Raw genomic sequence first — 10,302 nt, 5'->3', positions numbered from 1 at the left:
GAGTAGCTGGGACTACAGGCGCCCGCTACCTCGCCCTGCTAGTTTTTTTGTTTTTGTATTTTTTAGTAGAGACGGGGTTTCACCGTGTTAGCCAGGATGGTCTTGATCTCCTGACCTCGTGATCTGCTCATCTCGGCCTCCCAAAGTGCTAGGATTACAGGCTTGAGCCACCGCGTCCAGCCTAAAATTTTTTTAAGTGAATATATTTTCATATGGGTATGCCTGTTCGTGTCCTCTGGGAAGCAGACACCAAGATAAAATTAGAAGGACAAGAAATGTATTGGGGATAAGACCTTTGAAAGATAGAGGGCAGAGAGAGAGAAGCCAGGAAAAGTCTTTAGTCTGTAATAAACATCTGACACTTGCGAGAGGAGTGAAGGAAGAACTGAAAATTGGAAAGGCAGCGCTTTGAGCTCTGGGGCAACCCTGAGAAAGTCTTGACCTATCCAATAGACAGCTGTAATGCAAAGATTGCCTATAGAGGACTTCTGTGTTGGGCAAAAATGGCCAGGCCCCAAGCTCCAAGTCATGCTCAGTCATTGGCTGAGAGCTGCCTAGAATGAGTGTGCCCTGAGTTGAAATGCTGTGACAGATCCCAAAGGTGCTACAGCTAGTGAGCGTCAGCTGATTGTATTCTTCAGCAAATTCTCTCTGCAATGGATCTCTGAGCAGTACAACTCCAGAGGTGACACAATGTGCATTAAGTCTGCTAAAGCAAACTAAATATGGCCTGAGAAGGACTCCATACTTCTATATTTGAGTCCTTGTGGATGAACTGCAACCTAACTTAATAGATAAAAAGATCGAAAACCTAACTTAGGAGTATGCACCTGTAACAATCACTGAGTCTTGGCCAATCCCAACAGCCATGCTTCAACCACTCAGACTGATAAGTGTTCAAGCTGGGTTCAAATAAGACAAATGCTGAGCTGTAACCAATCCAGTTGTTTCTTTACTTCACTTCTGATTTCTATACATCACTTCCCTTTTTTGTTTATAAATTCGTTCTGACCATGAGGCACCCCTGGAGTCTCTCTGAATCTGCTGTGATTCTGGGGGCTGCCCAATTTGCAAATCCTTCATTGCTCAAGCTCCTTTAAATTTAATTCAGCTGAAGTTTTTCTTTTAACATGTTAGACATGATGTCTAATAAAATACCAATATTATTTGGCCAAATTTGTAATTTTTCTTTGCCAAAAGATGTGTGGCTTATAAGCCAGTGTGCTACACTTTGATTCAGATGACTTGCTTCATGCGTCATAACTCTGGTTCTGAATTTTCATTTGCTTTGGATAAAAATTAATTTGTGGTGGCCGGGCATGGTTGCGCACACCTGTAATCCCAGCACTTTGGGAGGGCGAGGCAGACGAATCACCTGAGGTCGGGAGTTCAAGACCAGCCTGACCAACATGGAGCAACCTCATCCCTACTAAAAATGCAAAATTAGCGGGGCGTGGTGGTGCGTGCCTGTAATCCCAGCTACTCAGGAGGCTGAGGCAGGAGAATCGCTTGAACCCGGGAGGCGGAGGTTGCAGTGACCTGAGATTGAGCTACTGCACTCCAGCTTGGGCAACAAGAGTGAAACTATGTCTCAAAAAAAAAAAAAAAAAAAAAAGGCTGGGCGCAGTGGCTCAAGCCTGTAATCCCAGCACTTTGGGAGGCCGAGGCAGGTGGATCATGAAGTCAGGAGATTGAGACCATCCTGGCTAAGACGGTGAAACCCCGTCTCTACTAAAAATACAAAAACAAAATTAGCTGGGCGTGGTGGCGGGCGCCTGTAGTCCCAGCTACTTGGGAGGCTGAGGCTGGAGAATGGCGTGAAACCGGGAGGCGGAGCTTGCAGTGAGCCGAGATCGCTCCACTGCACTCCAGCCTGGACGACAGAGTGAGACTCCATCTCAGTAATAATAACAATAATAATAATAATAATAATAATAATAATAATAATAATTGTAATACAGAGCAACATACGCCATCTAATGCTTTCTTATAGATAGATTTCATGCTTATGGTAAGTTTTGGGTGTTTCTCATCTGACTTCTATAAGATCATTGTTAGATGTTATTAGTGATGCAATTTTGAAACAGACTTCTTATTACAGATCTGTATTTTTAAATGAGTTTAATTAAAGAGCAACTTGAAGTTCCAAGGCATGCTGTTAAAAACAACAACAACAACATAAAACACCAACATCTATTACTTCTTGTGACTCCATGCTTGTATGATGAGTATTGTGATACTATACAACCAAAACAAAGTATAAAAGTCAATTGGGCTGGGCAAGGTGGCTCATGCCTGTAATCCCAGCACTTTGAGAGACTGAGGCAGGAAAATTGCTTGAGCTCAGGAATTCCAGAGCAGCCTGGGCAACATATACTGGCGAAATCCCCGTCTCAACAACAAAAAAAATTATCTGGGCATGGAGGCAAGTGCCTATAGTCTCAGCTCCTCGGGGGAGGCTAAGGTGGGAGGATCCCTTGAGCCTGGGAAGTAGAGGTTGCAGTGAGCTGAGATCGCGCCACTGCACTCCAGCCTGGGCAACAGAGTGAGACCCTGTCTCAAAAAAAATACAAAAAAAAAAAAAAAAAAAAAAAAAAAAAAAAAAAAACCCAAAAAACAAACAACAAAAAAATTTGAAGCAGAGGCAGATGTAAGACAAATGATTACACATAATTCCCGATTTCTATTTTATACATTCATCAAAATGACTTTAGACTTTATTGCTCTCCATGATTGACTTGATAAGAGTAAATACTATAAATGTAAATGAACTTTTAAAATAAGTGTATGTAGATGGACAGTGGAGACTCAGAAGGATGGAGGGGTGGGAGGGGGATGGATGATGGGTGGTTGCTTGGTGGGTACAATGTGTGTTGCTCCAGTGATAGACGTATTGAAGGCCCTGACTTTACCACAATGCACTATACCAATGTAGCAATATTGCACTTGTGCCCCATGAATGTATACAAATTAAAAACTAGATAGCCAGATGTGGTGGCTCACGCCTCTAATCCTAGCACTTTGGAAGGCTAAGGCAGAAGGACCACTTCAGCCCAGAAGTTGCAGACCAGCCTGGGAAATTTGTTGACCTTGTCGCTACAAAACATTTTAAAGAGGCCGGGTGTGGTGGCTCATGCCTGTAATCCCACCACTTTCGGAGGCTGAGGTGAATGGATCACTTGAGGTCAGGAGTTCAAGACCAGCCTGGCCAACATGGTAAAACCCCATCTCTACTGAAAATACAAAAAATTATCTGGGCATGGTGGCACATACCACCTGTAATCTCAGCTACTTGGGAGGCAAAGGCAGGAGAATCGCTTGAACCCGGGAGGTGGAGGTTGCACTGAACCGAGATCACACCACTACACTCCTGAACAACAGAGTGAGACTCCATCTGAAAAAAATAAAAAATAAAAAATGGGGCAGGAGGATTGCTTGATTCCAGGAGGTCACGGCTGCAATGAGCCATGATGGCACTACTATACTCTGCCTGGGTGACAGAGCAAGAACCTGCCTCAAAATAAATAAGTAAATAAATAAAATAAACGAATACAGAAAAATACATTCTGCAAAAAACGTTGACTTAAAATGGGTTTTAAAACTTTAAAATTTGGACAATCCCTCTTTTCACTAAAGATGAAGGATGCTTTTCTTGGGGTAGGATAGACTAGGAGTTTTTCCAGTTTGTTTTTGAGACTAAGCCTCGCTCTGTCACCGAGGCTGGAGTGCAGTGGTGCAATCTTGGCTCAGTGCAACCTCTGCCTCCTGGATTCAAGAGATTCTCCTGTCTCAGCCTCCTAAGTAGCTGGGACTACAGGTGTGTGCCACCGCACTTGGCTAATTTTTGCATTTTTAATAGAGAAGGGGTTTTGCCATGTTAGCCAGGCTGGCCTCCAGCTCCTGACTTCAGGTGATCCACCTGCCTCAGCCTCCCAAAGTGATGGGATTATAGGTGTGAGCCACTGTGCCTGGCTAGTCTAGGAGTTTTTTGAGGAAATAAAAAGCACTAAATATATATATATATATATATTAAAAAAAAAAAAAAGGCTCTGCAAAGGGCTCTACGAAGGTGAAATGGAGAACAGCTTCTTGAAGACCTGCCTGTTGATCTTCAAGCCTTTGGCTGCTGCCACAGCCCATCTTTATAACTCAGTAGGACTGAGTAGGAATAGTAGCTGACCGTCTCTTCCACAATCCTCAAATCAGTGCCACCAATCCTTTGGGAAATTAGAGTCACATCCTCCTGGTGATATCTTCAAAGGATGAAAAAGAATATACAGCACAGTGAAAAGTAAATATCCCTTCTTTCCCTGGTGCTTTCTTACCCAGTGCATGTCCTGGAGAGAGCACAGTTACTAGTTACTTAAATATTCTTTCAGAGATACTATATTTTCAGATTATGTTTACAATTATCCATAAATCTTTACCTTCCACACTAATGTCAGCATATTATGCACATCATTTAGACCTTGCTTTCTTCAGTAGGTAGCTTGGTAGTTGTTCCATATTACTACATAGAAAGCTGCTTCATTTTTATTTAATGGCTGCACAGTATTCCATTGTATGGAAATGCCATAATTTATTTCTGGGTTATTTATAATCTTTTGCTGTTATAAACAATGGTACAAAGAACTACTTACATACACATTATTTCACAAATGTATGAGCATGTCTGCAGTATAAATATTAATACTTTTGTCCATTTTTTAATGAAGGCGGTCTCTTAATGATTTGTGGAAGGCACATATTTATATGAAGGAAATTAACCTTTTATGTATGAGTCCCTGATCTTTATTTTTATTTATTTATTTATTTATTTATTTTTTATTTGAGATAGAGTCTTGCTCTGTTGTCCAGGCGGGAGTGCAATGGCACAATCTCAGTTCACTGCAACTTTTGCCTCCTGGGTTCAAGTGATTCTTCTGCCTCAGCCTCCTGAGTAGCTGGGATTACAGGCACACACTACCATGCCCAGCTAAGTTTTTGTATTTTTAATAGAGACAGAGTTTCACCATGTTGGCCAGGCTGGTCTCAAACTTCTGACTTCAAATGATCCGCCCACCTCAGATTCCCAAAGTTCTGGGATTACAGGCATGAACCACCGTGCCTGGCCTGAGTCCCTAACCTTTAAAAATTTATGTTAAAAGTGAATTAAAATCTGTCTATATGAAAATTTCAATTTCTTATTATGAATGTTTATAGTATAAGGGAAAGTGGGAATTGTGTAGCTCTAAGGTAAAGATTATCAGTTGAAGTTTATTTAATACGATATCTTCTTTTACAATAGACTACATCATTATTTATAAGGATACAGTTTTTTTCTTGGAGAAATGAAGGAAAAAAGGGTATATTATGGTTTTTATTGTGATGGTGCTACGAAATAAAATAATCCTTTTAATTTATTCACTACATGACCCTTCTACTTGACACTTTGTCATTTTCAGTTATTTGTCTTTTTCCTGAATGTGGGCCTTAACAGCATATTATATTAAGAACTGGAAAATAGTGAAACAAAGTAATACATAAGCAAAACTGGGCCTTTTGTAACATAATTCCCAGAGACAGATGCAAAGCAGTAATGGAACCCAGTATTCAGGAGCAAATAGAACTATTCTATAACATTTGATAAAAAGTTAAACCCTACTGAGCTATAGATACTTTTGTTTGCATTACAGCAGTTGTGATCTGCAGTTTTTTGTTTGTTTGTTTGTTTTTTAAGATAGGGTCTCTCAAGCCATCCTCCTGCCTCAGCCTCCCAAGTAGCTGGGATTATAGACATGACCCACCATGCCCGGCCTGCAAAATCTTTAAGCAAACTTTTGTTGTAGCAAGCAAAATAATATCCAGAGAATTAGTTTATTTTTGATCCTGTGATTCAGGATTAAAAAAAAAAATTTAAGGCCTGAGTGCATAGCTCACACTTAAAATTCCAGCATTTTGGGAGGCTGAGGTGGGAGGATAGTTTGAGCCCAGGAGTCAGAGTAACATAGCAAGACCCTCGTATCTACAAAAAATATATATTTTTTTAATTAGCGGAATGGGGTGTGGCAGAGCATACAGGTGGTCCTAGGTGCTTAGATGGTTGAGGTGGAAGAATTGCTTGAGCCTGGGAGATCAAGGCAGCAGTGAGCTGTGATTGTGCCACTACACTGCAGCCTGAGTGACACAGTGAGACCTTCTCTAAAAAAAAAAAAAATTAGGCCGGGGTAGGGGGTGTGGCTCACGCCTGTAACCCCAGTACTTTGGGAGGCCGAGATGGGCGGATCACCTGAGGTCAGGAGTTTGACACCAGCCTGACCAACATGGAGAAACCCTGTCTCTACTAAAAATACAAAATTAGCCGGACGTGGTGGCGCATGCCTGTAATCCCAGCTGCTTGGGAGGCTGAGGCAGAAGAATCGCTTGAACCTGGGTGGTGGAGGTTGCAGTCATTGTGCTCCAGCGTGGGCCACAACAGCAAAACTCTGTCTAAAAAAAAAAAAAAAAAAAAAAAAAATGTAAACTCTCCTCTACACTCAGTGTTTACAAATTAATTTCCTTTACTTTTCTGAATATTTTTCTATTTTGACAAGAAAGGAATAGCAAAAATGTCATGTACAAAATGGCACCATCTTCCTATGATGCCAGTTTTGAACTCTTTAAAGAACATTAACCTTTAGAAAGAAAGATGTTTATCTACTTGCAAGGAACATAACCCCCAAGAGATTTTCCTGGACTGTGCCCTAATTTGTTGGATTTTTATCAAATTTCCTGCATATGTTCATGCAGTCATATTTAATTAGTCATAATTCTTCTTTAGAAAAGGCTTATTTTAAAAAGAAGCACAACAACTGTGATATCTTTGGAACTTATAAATATCTGGTCTAGGATTTCCTTAAGCTAGTCATCTGTTTCCTCATTTCAAAAGCTCAAACAGTGTTAGGCTGTGTTTTTAAAATGTTGGATTTGTTTTGCAAATGCAGGAAAAGCAACACTTCCTAATTTGCTTAGATGGGTGCCCATATAATTTGGTGTTTTATCAGCTCTAGATGAGTGAGTACTGGTGTAATAGTGGGAATAAGCAAGTTGGATGTGTGCGCATGCACATAGATGCCTGTGTGTGTCTGTGTATAAGTAATATGATGAGGTTCTAGCAGAGAATCAGTATGAAAGTCCATTCATTCTTTAAATATTCAGGACCAACAGAGAGACTGAGCTAAAGTGAACAAAACTGGTTCTGCTAAGCACATTTTCTGTCCTTTGGCCATTGATTGACTCATTTCTCTTAAGTGGAAATAGGATAGAACCTTTTCATCTGTTCTTTAAGGATAGTACATATTTGTCTAAATCCTTGAGTTAGATTAGTGTATTTTTGGCCAGGCATGGTGGCTCATGCCTATAATCCTAGCACTTTGGGAGGCCAAGGAGGGCAGATTGCTTTAGTGTAGGAGTTCGAGACCAGGCTAGGCAACATGGTGAAACTCTGTCTCTACTAAAAATACAAAAAATTGGCCAAGTGCGGCGGCTCATGCCTGTAATCCCAGCACTTTGGGAGGCTAACGCGGATGGATCTCTTGAGGTCAGGAGTTTGAGACCAGCCTGGCCAACATGGTGAAACACCGTCTCTACTAAAAATACAAAATAGCCGGGCATGGTGGTGCACACCTGTAATCCCAGCTACTCGGGAGGCTGAGGCAGGAGAATCGCTTGAACACAGGAGACAGAGGCTTCAGTGAGCCGAAATTGGGCCACTGCACTCCAGCCTGGCCGCAGAGTGAGACTCTGTCTCAAAAAAGCAAAACAAAACAAAACAAAACAATACAAAAAATTAGCCATGTGTGGTGATATGTGCCTGTAATCCCAGCTAGTTGGGAGGCTGAGGCCCAAGAATTGCTAGAACCTGGGAGTGGAGGCTGCAATGAGCCGAAGTTGTGCTACTATACTCCAGGCTGGGCAACAGAGCAAGACTCTGTCTCAAAAACAAAAACAAATTAGTGTATTTTTACAGCAGCATAGTATTTCACAAAATGGTGTTTTAAGATGGGTTACACATTATTTATTTATTTTTGAGACAGAGTCTCACTCTATTGCCCAGGCTGGAGTGCAGTGGTGTGATCACACCTCACTGCAACCTCCACCTGCTGGGTTCAAGCGATTCTCCTGCCTCAGCCTCCCAGGTAGCTGGAACTACAGGCGTGCACCACCATGCCTGGCAAATTTTTGTATTTTTAGTAGAGGCAGGGGTTTCACCATGCTGGCCAGGCTGGTCTTGAACTCCTGACCTCAGATGATCCACCCACCTCAGCCTCCCAAAGTGCTGGGATTATAAGGATGAGCCACCATGCCCGGCCTAAGATGGGTTGCAAATTAGTACAGAGACTGTTTTTTTTTTTTTTTTCCTGAGATGGAGTCTCTCTCTGTCACCCGGGCTGGAGTGCAGTGGTGCAATTCCAGTTCACTGCAACCTCTGCCTCCGGGATTTAAGCAATTCTCATGCCTCAGCCTCCTGAGTAGCTGGGATTATGGGTGCATGCCAGCAAGCCCAGCTAATTTTTGTATTTGTAGTAGAGACAGAGTTTTACCATGTTGGCCAGGCTGGTCTCAAACTCCTATCCTCAGGTGATCCACCCGCCTTAGCCTCGTAAAGTGCTGGGATTAAAGGCATGAGCCACCGAGCCTGGCCTAGATCATAATTGCTTATCATCCTTTATATCATAACTGTACTAAATAAATTTGGCCTAGAGATCTAGCTCAAAATTTTATGCTATGCAGGAATTTCCCTTAACCACTCCTTGTGTTAAGTGGTTAGTCAGCTTTTGTTATCATTGTTAGCTAAGAGAATGCATCGGAAAACACCTAGAACCGGTCCTGGTACAGTTAACTTGTTTTGCTTAAAACCATTTTTAAAATGAAGAAATTTTACCGGTGAATATTATTAAATTTATTCAAAGATTTACTGATCGCTTATATTCTTTTTTCTTTACTGATTGTGTAAACAAAACATATTATTTTCACAAATTCACATATCTTTTTGTGCATATATTAACATTAGTATATTTATTAGTCTTTATTTTACAGAAATTGATCATATGTGACTTACATTTTTCAACATGTCTTAGATATCTTTTTATGTAAATAAAAATAGGTCTATCTGTTGTTTCCCTCCCTGGCTTTCTGAGCATAGACTGCCATCATGAGTGACACGGTAACTATCCGCACTAGAAAGTTCATGTCCAACCGACTACTTCAGAGGAAACAAATGGTCATTGATGTCCTTCACCCCGGGAAGGCAACAGTGCCTAACACAGAAATTCAGGGAAAACGAGCCAAAATGTACAAGACCATACCAGATGACATATTTGTATTTGCATTCAGAGCTCATTTTGGTGGTGGCAAGACAATTGGCTTTGGCATGATTTATGATTCCCTGGGTTATGCAAAGAAAAATGAACCCAAACATTGACTTGCAAGACATGGCCTGTATGAGAAGAAAAAGACCTCAAGAAACCAACGAAAGGAACGCAAGAACAGAATGAAGACAGTCAGGGGACTGCAAAAGCCAATGTTGGTGCTGGCAAAAAGCCGAAGGAGTAAAAGTGCTGCAATGATGTTATCTGTGGTTGTTGTGGATTTTTCAAGAGAAGATTAATAAACTGAAACCTTTTTTTTTTTTTTTTAAAAAGGTCTATCTTATTCATTTTAATGCTGCAATGTATTATTTCATTTTATGGCTGTACCATAGTCACTTATCTAAACCCTCTAAGATATACATCTCTTTTTTTTTTTGATATGGAGTCTCACTCTGTAACCCAGGCTGGAGTGCAGTGGTGCAATCTCGGCTCACTGCAAATTTTGCCTCCCGGGTTCAAGCGATTATCGTGCCTCAGCCTCCCTAGTAGCTGGGATTATAGGCGTGTGCCACCACACCTGGCTAATTCTTGTATTTCTAGTACAGACAGGGTTTCACCATGTTGGCCGGGCTGGTCTCGAACTCCTGACCTCAAATGATCCGCCCGCCTCAGCCTCCCAAAGTTCTGGGAGTACAGGCGTGAGCCGCCGTGCCTGGCCAGTTACACTTTTCATTTCCACATTTTAACATTTCTGAAATTACTTTTTAGTTATTTTATTTATTTATTTTGAGACAGGGTCTCCTTCTGTCACCCAGGCTTGAGTACAGTGGCCGGATCTCAGCTCACTGCAACCTCCACCTCTCCAGCTCAAGTGATCCTCCCACTTCAGCCTCCTAAGTAGCTGGGACTACAGGTGCACACCACCACACCCAGTAGTTTTTGTTGTTGTTGTTATTGTTGTTTGAGACAGAGT

At 41.5% G+C, this 10,302-nt stretch overlaps 1 pseudogene; it reads left to right on the top strand.

Moving 5' to 3' along the window:
• The first annotated feature begins 9,172 nt into the window (after positions 1 to 9,172).
• Positions 9,173 to 9,573, top strand: LOC111521918 (annotated as a pseudogene).
• The last annotated feature ends 729 nt before the right edge of the window (positions 9,574 to 10,302 follow it).

Source organism: Piliocolobus tephrosceles, chromosome 13 (assembly GCF_002776525.5).
Source record: "Piliocolobus tephrosceles isolate RC106 chromosome 13, ASM277652v3, whole genome shotgun sequence".
Classification (NCBI taxonomy): domain Eukaryota; kingdom Metazoa; phylum Chordata; class Mammalia; order Primates; family Cercopithecidae; genus Piliocolobus; species Piliocolobus tephrosceles.
This window is presented reverse-complemented; position numbering and strand designations above follow the sequence as displayed.